This window comes from Emydura macquarii, unplaced genomic scaffold (genome assembly GCF_026122565.2).
Source record: "Emydura macquarii macquarii isolate MOO-44397 ecotype Brisbane River unplaced genomic scaffold, CSIRO-AGI_Emac_v2 contig_719, whole genome shotgun sequence".
Classification (NCBI taxonomy): Eukaryota; Metazoa; Chordata; order Testudines; family Chelidae; genus Emydura; species Emydura macquarii.
Window position 1 is genome coordinate 10761415 of NW_027130856.1, and position 13767 is coordinate 10775181.

Below are 13767 nucleotides of genomic sequence, written 5' to 3' on the forward strand. Positions count from 1 at the left end.
TCCCCACTGTATCAAAGTCTGGAATGAACTGGATTTGGGTTAGTGAAGGAACTAGAGAGGTGGTTGGCACTGTCCCTTTATGTCTTTGGTGTGGATCTATAGGCACTTCTGTCAAAACATTCTGATCTCTGGCACTGGGGCACACGAACACCCAAGAGTGAAATGCATATAGACAACATATCTAAAAGAACATCTGTTGTTGTAAGATGAGTTAGCCTCTTTTTAGATTTGGGCTCCTTGGTTTCAAGTTTGCCATAACATTATACAAAAGTAAAATAGTTTGAACAAATTAGATACAAATAGACATGAATCTTGACAAGGTAAGAGTGAATGTATTTTCAGAGTTATATCAAATTTTAGTTGGAACTCCACTGCTTTAAATGGTTAAGAAAAGACTCATGAAAGGGAAATGTGAGGTTTGGCTGCTCCAGAAATGTTAAAACTCACGGGCAAAGCTCCCAAAGGTTTAGAGATAAAGGGATCTGATAACTTGGTTTTTTTGATTAAGGAGAATTATTACCTTTTGGCAAATTGAATTTTAACTCAAATATAAAATCTTTGCACCAAAACTCCCTGAATATTAACATTTATGTGCAGTTTATTAATCTATGCCTTTGTATAAGAGTGTAACTAGTGTGCAAAAGCACCTCTGACTTATTTGTTGTCTGAAAGTGCACTGAAACAATGCAGATGACACTCAGATCTTGATTTACTTCAATAAGTATATAGAATTTTGCATAAAGACCGATTCCACTTGCATATGGACCAAGTTTTCCCTTTAATATGTACCCACAATTCCCATCAAAGACAATGGGAGAAATTGGCCATAAGATTGTGATGTAAGGACAGTACCTGATAGTTTAATGCCCTAAAAAGATTTCACACCTCAATATCTTGATTTAGTAGTTCTGTCTATGCTATAAAGTGATCATGTGGAACTCTAGATACCAATTATACTGATACTTTTGTTAATGATTAAAATGTATATTGATTGGAGTTGAAGCTGAACTATCAATGGAAAATTGCAGTGAGAGTGGGGAGACTTGTACCAGAAGCTGTTACTATAACACAAACACATTACATTTTACCAAACAAAGTAGGGCAGGATAGTCAGTTCCTGTATTGGCTATATTAAAGAAAAACCCGATGGTGGTGGTGATTATTCAGTAGATGGCACTATCACATTTTTAAAATAGCTGTACTCTGTTTTGATACATTTAGAATATTATTTAGTAAAAAAACAAAATTCAGGAGGAATGGGGTGAAGTGAAGTGGGTCAGATATTAACATGAAAAGTAGCTTAACTCTGTATATCATGTACATAGGTATATTTTGGCTGGGTTAAGAATACTTTTCACTTCCTACTTCACAAACCCTATGTATTTTCCTTTTTAACCCACAGTCTTCATGTTGCAACAACTGTGGACCAACTTCTCTCTCTCTCCAATTTGATTCTTCACCTTCTTATGAACTGAAATCCATGGTAGAAATACTTTTTCTTTTTTTCCTCAATACTATTCCCAACTTCTGTTACACTATAATTATTTCTTCTAATAAGAAAGAATAATATCTCTACCACTTGTGCACCACAATATTTTTTACTTCATTGGAGTAATGGGAGATTTAATGATTAAATGCTTTGAGTTTCTTGGATGAAAGGCACTCTGAAGTGCAGAGTGATAACAGTATTCGTAACAATCATTTAAAAATCATCTTAGGACATCATTCTACAATAATGACCTGATTTTCAGAGGTTCTGAGTGCCCGTGGACTTCAGTGGGAACTGTGGGTCCTCAGCACATCTTAAAATCAGGCAAAGAGGAATTAAAGAGCCCTGTATGAGTAGTTCCCTTACTCAATGTGGAATTGGAACCCCATCTATTATACGGAGCAGCAGAGTTCATAGAACATCTGTCATTCTCTTTTGTTCCATACTTAGCCACAACACAGGATTCCCTTGAGAGACCAAATAAAACATTTTTGTTCAGTCTCTGATGCTGTGCAAGAACATTCTGAACTATATCAGAGGGCAAAAGGAACACTTTTCAAGCTAGTGATTCAGAATGGAAAAGGAACACCCTGCTTTTTCCATTATCATTCAGCTTTTAATAGTCTTTCCATGCTGTATACTTTTTCCTCACTCAACCGTGCATTTACAGGGACAGTGTAATCTTTAATGCAATCCAAGTACTTTTCCCACTTCCAGCTGTCACTGCCACAATCTTATCCTATGGTACTTTTGGATGCAACATAATCCTAGCTATCCTTCCTTTAAGACAAAAAACGTGCAGACACACAAGTAGGTTTGTATTCTAGGATATTAGACCAAGCTAAACAGGACGGTCTAACTTTTGTCTTACTTTAGAAACTATTTGTACTGTTTTTATTTCTCAATATTAAAAGAGACCAGTGGCAACAAGCAACAACCCATAGAACTCTACTGCCAATGAACTACGCTCAGTTGTTCTGACTGAATTGTGATCATAGAAGATTAGTGTTAAAAGGGGCCTCAGGAGGTCATCTAGTACAACCCCCTATTCAAAACAGGACCAACCCCAACTAAATCATCCCAGCCAGGACTTTGTCAAGATGCACCTTAAAAACCTTTAAGGATGGAGATTCTACCAACTCCCTAGGTAATCCATTCGAGTACTTCACCACTGTCCTAGTGAAAACGTTTTTTCCTAATATCCAACCTATACCTCCCTCACTGCAACTTGAGACCATTTCTCCTAGTTCTGCCGTCTACTACCACTGAGAACAGCCTAGTTCCATCCTTCCTGGAACCCACTTTCAGGTAGTTAAAGGCTGCAATCAAATCCCCCCTCATTCTTCTCTTCTGTAGGCTAAACAAGCATAGTTCCCTCAGCCTCTCATAAGTAATGTGCTCCAGCCCCTAATCATTTTTGTTGCCTTCTACTGGATTCTTTCCAATTTGTCCACATTCCTTCTGTAGTGAGGGCCCAAAACTGGACACAATACTCCAAATGACTGCTGAATAGAGGGGAATAATCACTTCCCTCGATCTGCTGGCAATGTTCCTACTAATGCGGCCCAATATGCCATTAGCCTTCTTGGCAATAAGGGAATACTGTTGATTCATATCCAGCTTCTTGTCCACTGTAACCCCCAGGTCCTTTTCTGCCAAACTGTTGCCTAACCAGTTGGTCCCCAGTCTGTGGCAATGCAGGGGATTCTTCCATCCTAAGTGCAGGACTCTGCGCTTGTCCTTGTTGAACCTCATGAGATTTCTTTTGGCCCAAACCCCTATTTTATCTAGGTCACTCTGTTTCCAATCCCTGTCCTCCAGCGTATTTACCACTTCCTCCAGCTTAGTGTCATCTGCAAACGTGCTGAGGATGCAATCCAACCCATCCTCCAGATCATTAATGAAGATGTTGAACAAAACAGACCCCAGCACCGACCCCTGAGGCACTCTGCTTGTTACTGGCTGCCAACTAGACATCGAGCAGTTGATCAGTACACATGGAGCCCGATGATTTAGCCACCTTTCTTTCCACCTAATAGTCCATTCATCCAACCCATACTTCTTTAATTTGCTGATAAGAACACCGTGGGAGACCGTAACAAAACCTTTGCTAAAGTCAAGGTATATCACATCCACTGCTTTCCCCACATCCACAATCAGTCATTTCATCATAGAGGACAATCAGGTTGGTCAGGCATGACTTGTCCTTGCTGAATCCATGCTGACTGTTCCTGATCACCTTCCTCTTTTCCAAGTGCTCCAAAATGTATTCCTTGAGGATCTGCTCCATGATTTTTCCAGGGACTGAGGTGAGGCTGACTGGTCTGTAGTTCCCCAGATCCTCCTCCTTCCCTTTTTTTGAAGATGGGCTCTATATTTGCCTTTTACCAATCATCCGCGACCTCCTCCAATTGCCACGAGTTTTCAAAGATAATGGCCAATGACTCTGCAATCACATGAGCTAACTCCCTCAGCACCCTCGGATGCATTGCATTCAGCCCCATGGACCTGTGCATGTCCAGCCTTTCTAAATAGTCCTGAACCTGTTCTTTCAGCACTGAGGGCTGCTCACCTCCTCCCACCTTCCCTCCCTGATTTTATTTGTGAAGTCTCTGACAACATTGTTGGATTCCCCATTAGAAATTTTATAAATTAATAGTGAGTATTCCAGCTAGGAAAAAACAGTCATCATTGTCTTTATTTTTTTCACTACAGCTATTTTGTGTTAGAGACAATGGTCACATACAGTGCACACAGATAGTAACTTAACAAGTGATACAATGCCATGATTGCCACAGTGAACAGAAGAACAGTGTTTTTCAGATCAGACAGCTTCTATTAATTAATAGACCAGCCTAATCAAAATGTTTAATCTACGTTGACACAGAAGCTACAAAGGCCCAAAAGTGGGACACAATAAAAGTGATGATACAAGCTGCTTCTTTGAGTGCTTGACCCTACTTATTCCATTTGTAATGCAGATGTTTCATGTGCTCGAGTTTAGATTCTTTTGGTCACCATCAATTAGTTCCCCTAGTGATTCCGCTACCTGCCATTTTGGCTATATTTTTTATCGCTGAAGAAATCAGAGTTAAGTTTGTTAAAAATCCACTTGGCAGAAATATCAACTAATCTTCCCCCCCCTTACAGGGTCACACAGTAGTCTCTCATGCAACAGTGGTGTCACAAGGTAACTGGCCCCTTTAAGAGGATGCTAGGTCTAATGCACCTATCACTAATTACCTGCTGCCTAAACGGTCTTACAGAACAGAGCTGGACCTTATAAAAAGGGAGATGCCAGCAAGGGAAGGGCTACCCACTGAACTATCAACCCAGGGAAGTAGGGAGAGAAGCCTGGGAGAGAGAGAGAGAGAATTGGAGCTGAAAGCAGACTTTAGGGGAGAAGATGACTCTGGCCCTTTAGGGCTGGGAAGGATGACATTTTGACTCTGAGAGCTTTTATTTTAATTTGAACAATTTATGATAATATAGCAGGGTAGTAGTGGAAGATAAAAAGTCTGTGTGGAGTTTTTAAGGCATCTAAGAAGGGAAACTGAGGTATGGTGCTTCAGAGACAATCCACGCTGCAAAGGGGCTCTCGGGAGTTGATGTTCCCTGTTGCCGGTAACTAGATTTCTTAAAGGCCTTATGCATGTTTACCTTAATTAGGGAGCCTCCCCCTCCTTGGAATCTTAACATAATACTACCCACATCTTTTAAGCCTCTACCTATGTGCTCACTTCACCATTTATCCATGAAAACAGCCTTTCTAGTGGCAATAACATCTGCCCAAAGGGTAGGAGGATATAGGTGTTTATGGGTATGGTCCACCGAACACCATACTGCATAAGGACAAGGTGACCCTTAGGCCTCACCTAACATTCTTGCTGAAAGTAGTCTGACTTCCATCTAAATCAAGTAGTCCACCTGCCTGCCTTTTTTCCCTATGCTCCCCTTCAACCAAAGTTCTGCCCGTTCTGGAAGTGCTTAAGGTGCTGTCGTTCTATCTAGATAGGACTGACTGCTCAGGAATTCCATGAGACAATATAGCATTCACAGATAGAATGAAGGGTTAGGCAATATCTTTCTTTCCTTCTCCTCCCGCACCCTCAGATACATAGGGTGTTTGCCAGTTTCTGCCATTTATTTTGGTCTTGTCCTTGTCTGTTGAGGCTTCTGTGTGTCAGGTTGATGGATATGCCTTCTTTCTCTACTCTGCATATTTCCCTAGATTGCTCTCTTTTCCTCATCCCAGGTGGTGTCCATATTATCGTTTGTCATGCCAGTTGTGTTGGCATCCTTAAGCATGTGGTTAATATGTCCATCTTTGTTTTCTTACCATGTTTGATTGTCTTACCAATTTCTGTTAGAGATTTCCACACCTGTGCTCCGTAAAGGAAGACAGACATGATGCTGCTGATGATAAAAACTTGTCAGTATCTACTTAGAGATTATCTCACTGGCTTTCCAATTGCAAAGGAGGATACTATGTACCAGCTAGTCTAGATCCGCTAGTAAAGATTAGAGCCCTCTCCATCAGAACCAGGCAGCTATTGTGGTTTCTTTAAGAAGCATATCATCTCTGAGATCTGTAGGGCAGCTTTGTGGGGTTAAATACATATATTTATACAATATTCCCTGGGAGAGGTGTCACGGTCTGATGCTGACTTTGGGCAGACCTGTCCTATGGCTACTGTTCAAATAGATTCCAAGTCCCCACCTCATATACTCCAGGTCACTGCTGAGAGTCACCAGAAGTGGAATATATATGGGCTAGCACTCAAAGAAAAAGAAACTGTTACTTACCCTACAGTAACTGTGATTCTGCAAGATGTGTTATCCATATGCATTTCACAACCCTCCTTTTCTTCCCACTACTATGGAGTCCCATACCACGTGGATTCTGTATTGGCAAAAGAAATTGATGCACTGTTGGGTCTGCTCTTCCTTTTATTCACTCGTGTAGGAGCAGTAAGTATGCTTAGGGTACAAGTGCAGCTCCAACTGACACTGATGACCACAAAAAACTGAACTTGAGTGCATGGGGCTCATGTGCACTAGCCATGGAGTACAAATAGACAACACATCTCAAAGAATGACCCTTGGGAAAAGTAACTGTTTCTTTCAATTATATAGGATTATTTTAGACTAAGTATCCTTTTCAAAAGGCTTGGTTTCCTGATTCAGACTTATAAAATAAATAATACATGTAAAATTGATTGTTGCATTTAGAGCAATAATGTTTAAGATGGAAATCAGAAAAAGCATTTTTATTAAGAGCTATATTCAAACCACATAATCAAAGAGGGAGCCTCCTCTACGCTTCATAAAAACTCTCTCTCATATGATATTGTTAATTTATTCTCATTGGAAAAGGAAAAAATGCCCAAAATTAGAGCAATGGTTAAAAGAAATAGGATGAGGGTGATTTGGGAAAACTAAAGCAATAATAAAGGTATGTGGTTACCATTTATTCGATCCACAGATTACATTAGCCATCCAAAAAATCTGCATTTAGTAAACTTCTTTGAATGGTAATAAGTATAACAAACTTGCTTTAATTTGCTAATAAATAAAAACAGAATTGTCTTTCAGTTTAAAAAAAATACTCAGAAAGAATGTCGCCTGGATTCATTAATGGTGGAATAAATGTTTCATAACCCAGTTGCATAAGAGACATTAAAATACCTTCTATTCCTAAAAGGGTAGAAGAAAGTTGTGTGATTTGGTGATTAGCATAAAATGATAATTTATCTAAATAAAGATAAAGAAATATATTAAAACTATCCATATCTCCAGTGAAAAGCAGAAGATAGTTGGAAACTAAACAAAAGAGTTTTGACTACCACAGAGAGAAAGCTCTGTATAATGTTGCTTTATTCATTATCTGTGCTATTATACATAGGAGATAGGACTATAATGCTCTTGTTTTTCAGAACTATTAATTCCTAGACCCTTGTAAAATCAACGGAAGGACTACTCTTTCAAGATCAGTACATTAATCTCATTAATTCTTTAATTTAATTGCAGGAGGAGTGGGTTGTCTCAGAGGATTGATAAAGGGCAATAAGGGTCTTTCACCCAGGGCCAAATTTTAGTTATTTTGGTGCCTATCTATGATAGTTGCTTAATGGGATTTTCAAAAGTATGTATGTGCTTTACTCCCATAAACATCCTTCCAATCTCTTTCCATGTGTCTTTTTGTTTGGGAGGTAGGGAAAGAGAAAATACTTCAAAATAATCTTTTACATGACTCAATTCTTCCTCTTTCTGTCTCTCTCACTCATTGCCTTTCTCTTTCTCGCCTTTAATCTTTTAGAAAATGAAAAGCATTTAAAAGTGCAGTGCTTCCTGTTTTAGTGCTCACCTCCTTCAGTCACTAGTTTGGCTTCAGGCTTCATCCTATTTTCAGGTGTGATTGATACGCAGTGATTGCAGCAATATATGTATGTCAGTAGCTCTGGTGGCATACTGTGGTTAGTTTGAAATTCTTGTCTGTTAGGTGGTGCATTATTTGACTTGCTTGTGGCTTTCTTTCTATTAGCTAAAGGCTAAAGGATCCCATTCTGCCTTAAAATAAAAAATGAGCCAACTGCTCAACCTGGCAGGAAGAGGTTTAATTTGCAGCTCTGGTGTAATGATCACCATGCTTCTATATTAAATACTACAGTGGTAAAATCTGTAGAATGTTTGATTTGCACTAATGATGGGCATTAACAAGAAACATGGCATTTTTTCCAAAGTGTTCTTGGGAGTTTCTTTTGTATATCATTTTTCTCTTAGTCAGATGATCCTAGAATCTTTATTTTAAAACAATTTTTATTGATTCAGGAACTTGTGTAGAACACTAAACATTCAATAGACAGAATGGCTCAGATGATTAGAAGCTGATAGGGGAGTTTATTCCAGATATTCCACTTTGTTTTTTTCTATATGGATTGCAACAGAAGGAAAACTAAGCTATGGTAGATGGTTTCTACCATCTGCTTCCAGAGTGATTCCTACCCTTACATGTTTTCAGTCTGCTCTTACTCTCCTTAGTCCCACTGAAACTCCCAAATCACATAGAATTATAGAAGATTAGAGTTGGAAGGGACCTCAGGAGATCATCTAGTCCAATCCTCTGCTCAAAGCAGGACCAACCCCAACTATATCATGCCAGCCAGGACTTTGTCAAGCCCGCCTGTAAAAACCTCTAAGGATGGAGATTCTACCACCCTCCTAGGTAACCCATTCCAGTGCTTCACCACTCTTAGTGATATTTTTTTTCCTAGTATCCAACCTAGACCTCCCCCACTGAAACTTGAGACCATTGCTCCTTGTTCTGTCATCTGCCACCACTGAGAACAGCCTAGCTCCATCCTCTTTAGAACCCACCCTCAGGTAGATGAAGGCTGCTATCAAATCTCCCCTCACTCTTCTCTTCTGCAGACTAAATAAGCCCAGTTCCCTCAGTCTCTCCTCATAAGGCATGTGCCTCAGCCCCCTAATCATTTTTGTTGCCCTCTGCTGGGTTCTCTCCAATTTGTCCACATCCTTCCTGTAGTGTGGGGCCCAAACTGGATACAATACTCCAAATGTGGCCTCACCAGTGCTGAATAGAGGGGAATAACCACTTCTTTCGATCTCCTAGCAATGATCCCACTAATGCAGCCCAATATGCCATTAGCCTTCTTGGCAATAAGGGCACACTGTTGACTCATATCCAGCTTCTTCTCCACTGGGAGTTACCCAGGTCCTTTTCTGAAGAATGGCTGCTTAGCCAGTTGGTCCCCAGTCAGTAGCAGTGCATGGGATTCTTCCATTCTAAATGCAAGACTCTGCACTTCCACATGTCCTTATTAACATCAGATTTCTTTTGGCCCAATCCTCCAATTTGTCTAGGTCACTCTGTATCCTATCCCTACCCTCCAGTGTATCTACCACTTCCTCCAGCTTAGTGTCATCCACAAACTTGCCGAGGGTGCAATCCACCCCATCCTCCAGATCATGATTGAAGATGTTGAACAAAACAGGCCCCAGCACCAACCCCTGGGGCACTCCATTTGATACCGGCTGCCAACTAGGCATTGAGCCATTTATCACTACCTGTTGAGCCTGATGATCTAGCCAGCTTTCTATCCACTTCATAGTCTATTCATCCAACCCATACTTTTTTAACTTGCTGGTAAAAATACCGTATGAGACCATATCAAAAGCTTTCCTGTAGTCAAGGTCTGTCATGTCCACTACTATCCCCATATCCACAGAGCCAGCCTTCTCATTGTAGAAGGCAATCTGGTTGGTCAAGCATGACTTGCCTTTGGTGAATCCTTGTTGATTGTTCCTGATCACCTTCCTCTCCTCCACGTGCTTCAAAATGGATTCCTGGAGAACCTGCTGCACAATTTTTCTGGGGACTGAGGTGAGGCTGATTGATCTGTAGTTTCCCAGATCCTCCTTCCCTTTCTGAAAGATGGGCACTATATTAGCCTTTTTCCAATTGCCATGAGTTTTCAAAGATAATGTCCAGTGGCTCTGCAATCACATCAGCCAACTCCCTCAGCATCCACATATGCACTGCATCCAGCCTCATGGAGTTGTGCATGTCTAGCTTTTCTAAATAGTACTGAATCTGTTCTTTCAGCACTGAGGGCTGCTCACCTCCTCCCTATACTGTGCTGCCCAGTGTAGTAGTCTGGGAGTTGACCTTGTGTCTGAAGACAGAGTGGAAAAAAACATTGAGTATTTCAGCTTTTTCCACATCTGTCACTAGGTTGCCTCCCCCTTTCAGTAAGGGGCCCACGCTTTCCCTGACCACCTTCTTGTTGCTAACATACCTGTAGAAACACTTCTTGTTAACCTTTGTCCCTTGCTGGCTGCAACTTCAGTTTTGCTTTGGCCTTCCTGATTTCATCCCTGCGTGCTCAAGCAATATTTGTATACCCCTCCCTAGTCATCTGTCCAAGCTTCTACTTCTTGTAAGCTTCCTTTTTGTGTTTAAGATCACCGAAGATTTCTCTGTTAAGCCAAGATGGTTGCCTGCCATATTTCCTATTCTTTCTGCACATCAGGATGGTTTGTTCCTGCACCCTCAATAAGGTTTCTTTAAAATACAGCCAACTCTTCTGGACTCCTTTCCCTCTTATATTAGCCCCTCACATACTACTCATTTTGTATGAGACCAACCCCTGATCCTTTGCTTCAGAGGCTGCCTAATCTTTTTCTGATCCCTTTTCTCTAAAGAGTATTTTATTTTCCCCATTCCCAGTGAAGCCATCCCTTTACCTTTGAGAATGTCCAAGCTTCTCAAATTCCCTTTTTGATCTAAAGGGAGCCACTTTCTGGGCACATAAGTAGTCTGACCCTGTTCTCATTGGAGCTATCCCCTTCAACATTGAGGCCTACCCGACCTACTCTTAGTCCAAAGTTTTCAAAAGTGGCCACTGAGTTTGGATGTCTGTTGTTGGGGCCTGAACTGGACACCTCTCAGATGTTCTGAGCATCCACAGATACTTACTGTAGTGGTCATTGCTGGAGAGCTGCTATGTCTGCCTGATGCCTGGCTACTACAACAGACTCTTTCACTCAGAGGTGACCTGTGTTAAGATAGACAGCTTTGAAGTTGCTCTCTCTTGGGCTGGGGACAGACAATTGTGCCTGCCATCCACAGGATCAGGAAAGTTACAAAGGTGATTTAATGACACCTTTGACCTCTCACCAATGAGATTTATATCAAGTGCACCTCCCATAGTCCCATTTAATCTGTGCCAATATCTCCACAACGGCTACGTAAATAATTCAGATATAATCCTCAATTCCCCCCAAATCACAGTGGATTTGGGTTCTGTGAACAAAAAGCCTATAGTGAGAAGAGCTACCCTGCACTTGGCTTATCTAGCAATCTAGCACAAGAGATTATGACTTTTTTTTAGCACAACCCAAACCTCCATACAAACTAAGTAAGGCTGGTCTGGTACCAACCCCTGGAGGATTTGTGTAGCCTCTGAATCAGCTCAAAATACACTAGCAAACACTCACATAAGCAGAAAAATTAACTGAAGACCTAAGCAAGTCTCATTTATAGATTTCAGTTAACGTAAGTCTTATCTATTGCTATTCTCTCAGGTAATCTTCTTTAGCTGCATTTCAGCTCTCAGGAGCTGAACACTCCATTTTAGGCTCCTTTCCAACTGCTTTGCTCTGGCAACATATAAAAACTATTATCATTCTGCTGCAGCATAGGGAATAAAATAGCAGTTTAGAGCCTACCAGTTATCACTAAAATCAGCCTACTTTTTTACATTGCTCCATTGCTCCGTCACTCATTCAGTCCTGGAAGAGTTTTTTTGTTTCCGTCTTCATCTCCCTCTTCTGTTACCTGGAAGTACTTAGTGTAAGTACATTTAGCACATTGTCATGCAAATATTTGTACTGGATAGTAGAAAAGAGGTTATTCTTTATATTAGTCAAAAACAACAGTAAAATCAAATAGGAAGTTAACCCCCCCACCCCCTCCCCGGCTCTTCCCCAAGATTTCTATAAAATCTCCCTGATGAAACTGCTGAGCCCTCATGAGAATAATCCTGTAATATCTCCCAGCAAGTAAACGCACTTCCCTTATTCTAATGGCATTGTACTATGAAAGCACAAAATGTTGATAGTGTGATACTATGGTGAATCTTTTATTTTTTCTCAATGTTTTCCCATTTATAAGAAATTCCCAAACCCCAAGGACTATTTGGACCTAATTTGCAATTATGTAGTAGTGGCTTAGTCAGCCTCACAACACTATCAATGTACTTTACTGCCAAACGAGCATTCTATGCATTGACATAGAAACTGTAGTATATTTTGTACTCGCATGATGTCAACAACTGATATCCCATTGGCTTCAATCCTGCAAATATTTAAGGCTAATTTTTAACTTTAACCCATTGAAATCAACGGGACTATTCATATACCTAAAATCGAGCACATGCATACATGTTCACAGGATTGGGACCATAGTGTCCATCCAAAGATCTCTAAAAGCCTGACAAATATACAGGGATCACTTCCTCTGTCACCCAAATTCAGCTACCTCTGGAGTGAATGGCAAAGCCTTTAAATTGCACAAAGTAACACTACAAAATTAATAATTGTAAAGAGAGAGGGCCAGATCCTCTGATATAAACAGGTGAAACTCCACTGATTTCAGTGGTGCGACACCTATTTACAACAACTGAAGATCTGGCCCAGTAATTAAGTGAACTGTGCCTTATTTAAACAAAATTAGTATTTTTAGATAAAGTGCAACTACCCAATAGAATCTAGATAAGAAAAGATACCAGGCCCTACTGTTGGGAAGAGCATCATGTGCTTTTAGTGACTGCCAGTAATCAAGGCCCCTGTTTTACCTCTCATCTTGTAATAAGGCTGTGATGCTGCAAACACAGTGAGGCAAAATGCTTACTAGTGTGAGTTGTCCCATTTGAGGATAAAAGCTCCTTGTTAATTATTTTGAAATTTCAAAGTTCATTTTTGACATTTTATTTTTTAAAACATCAATGTATGATAAGTAAACAAAATCAATCCTTGTACCCAGAAAAAACTTATATACCTGGATATTGATTAAAACAATTAAAAATCTAATTATATAAGATTCAGAGGTACCACTATGTTCCTCTTGTATTGTGGAAAATGTATATTAGAAATAATGAAACATGAAACTCAGATGATTCTGTGGGTATGGGCCACTGCACTTCTCACTGTAGGTGCACATGCACTTTATGCGCATGAGATCGAAATCTTTTGAATAGCAGTGTCTGTTAGGGCTGCACATGTGGCCTGTGCCTCCTTATGCTCCTATGCAAGTGAATAAAGGGCACAGCGGCTGCAATTCAGAATTGCACGCCATACACTGAGCCAACAACTACATCTCATGCCTGAGTCTAAGTCATGAGGTTTCAAACCCTCCTTGTTCTGTGGCAGCCTCATTCCCATCACAGATGGGCATAGCTGATACCAGCTCTGCTTTTGGAGAGGGCCACATCACGGACAGGTGCTCTGTTTGCTGGTTTTTCCCCTCAAGGACTCACAACTACAGGGATGCTTGGCTCAAACTACATCCGCTAGAGCAACGGTTCCCAACCTGGGATGTGCAACCCCCTTGGGGGGGCCATCAAAGTTAGAAGGGGTGCATGAGGCTTCAGTAATATTGAGGTCATTTAGCCCCCACGTGGCCCCCGAGCCCCACGCTGGCCAGAGCGGAGGAGCATCCCCCTCGAGCCCTGTAATGGTTGGGCACCCAGCCGAAG